Source organism: Ursus americanus, chromosome 20 (genome assembly GCF_024610735.1).
Source record: "Ursus americanus isolate L20-20 chromosome 20, mUrsAme1.1.p, whole genome shotgun sequence".
Classification (NCBI taxonomy): Eukaryota; Metazoa; Chordata; class Mammalia; order Carnivora; family Ursidae; genus Ursus; species Ursus americanus.
Window position 1 is genome coordinate 27,810,729 of NC_142146.1, and position 1,632 is coordinate 27,812,360.

The following is a 1,632-nucleotide window of genomic DNA, read 5'->3' on the forward strand; positions in this document are numbered from 1 at the left end:
GTTATATTAAATGTTAGTGGTATAATCACTCCAATTATAAGACAAATATAAACAGAGTGGATAAAAATATGTTCTTCCTGAAAAGGCATACTTTAAATATAAAGACACGTAAAGATTAAAAGTAAATGGATGGGAAAAAGACATGCCATGCAAACTGTGTGCATAAGAAGAACGAAATCATCATTTTAAATATTACATAGAATAGGCTTCAAGACAAGAAAGTTACCAGAAACAAATGGGATATTTCATAATGATAAAAGGAACAGTTTATCAGAAAGACACAACAGTTATAAGTATGCATGTCAACAATAGAATCTCAAAATACATGTAGCGAACATTGACAGAATGAAAGGAAGAAATAGATAATTCTACAATTACAGTATTTTACATATAACACTCCTCTTCCAGAAATTGATAGAACAACTGGACAAAAAAACATTCAGGAGAGCCACAGAATATCTGAACACCACTGTTGACCCCTTTGATGTCACTGATATTTATAGAACACTGCATCCAACAATGGTAGACTATGCATTCTTCACAAACGCACATGGTGTATTCATGACGATAGATCGCGTGCTGGGCCACAAGACAAGTCTCAATAAATTATACAGGATTCAAATCATACAAAGTGTATTCTCTGACCACAATAGAATTAAACTGAAATTAATAATAAAAAGAGATCCAGAAAAACCATGAATACCTGGAAATGAAATAGCATATTTCTTTTTTTTTTTTTTTAACACGTAATGCTTCCTGAATTTGCATGTCATCCGTGTGCAGGGGCCAAGTTAACCTTCTCTGTGTGGTTGCAACTTTAGTATATGTGCAGCCGAAGTGAGCACATGGAATAGCATATCTCTAAAAGATTCATGGGCCGAAGACAAAATCACAAAGGAAACTAGAAAATACTTTGAACTGAATGATAATGAATTCAAGTTTACAGGAGGCAGAGCAAGCAATCTCAAGAAGGAATCTATAGATTTATACACTTATATTAAGAAAGAAGAAAGATCTAAAATCACAGACTAATATCCCACATTAAGAAACTAGGAAAACAAGAGCAGAGTAAGAAAAAAGCAAGTAGAAGGAAGGAAATTACAAAGAGAAGAGAATAAGACATTGAAAGAGAACAGACAATAGAGAAAATTAACAAATCTAAAAGCTGGTCCTTTGAAGAGATCCACAAAATTGATGAACTTTTAATGAGACTGATGAAAAAAAGGGAGAGAACACAAATCACTAATAGCAGGGATGAGGGGGGATTACCAATCACAGATCCTTCAAAAATTAAAAGGATAATAAGAAAATACTATAAGCATCTTTTTTTTTTGCCAGCACATTAAAAAAACTTAGACAAATGGACAAATTTCTTGGAAAATACAACTTACCAAAAATGACAAAAGATAAAACAGAAAATCTGAATAGCCCTATTATATGTATTAAAGATCAAATTTGTTATCTAAAACTATTGCACTGAGACAAATCTAGGTCCCAGTGGTGTCAATGGTGAAGCCTATGAAAAATTTCATGAAGCAAAAACTTACCTTACGCGAATTTTTTTTTCAGAAAATAGAAGTGATCGCTGCACAACTTATTCTAAGATGCTAGCGTCACCTTTATAACAAAACA

At 32.6% G+C, this 1,632-nt stretch overlaps 1 non-coding gene across 1 annotated transcript; it reads right to left on the bottom strand.

Annotated features, from left to right (window-relative positions):
- Positions 1 to 738: 738 nt before the first annotated feature.
- Positions 739 to 845, bottom strand: LOC123788500 (U6 spliceosomal RNA). The gene has a single exon (XR_006778517.1). It is a non-coding gene; the product is annotated as a U6 spliceosomal RNA (small nuclear RNA).
- Between the last annotated feature and the right edge of the window lie 787 nt (positions 846 to 1,632).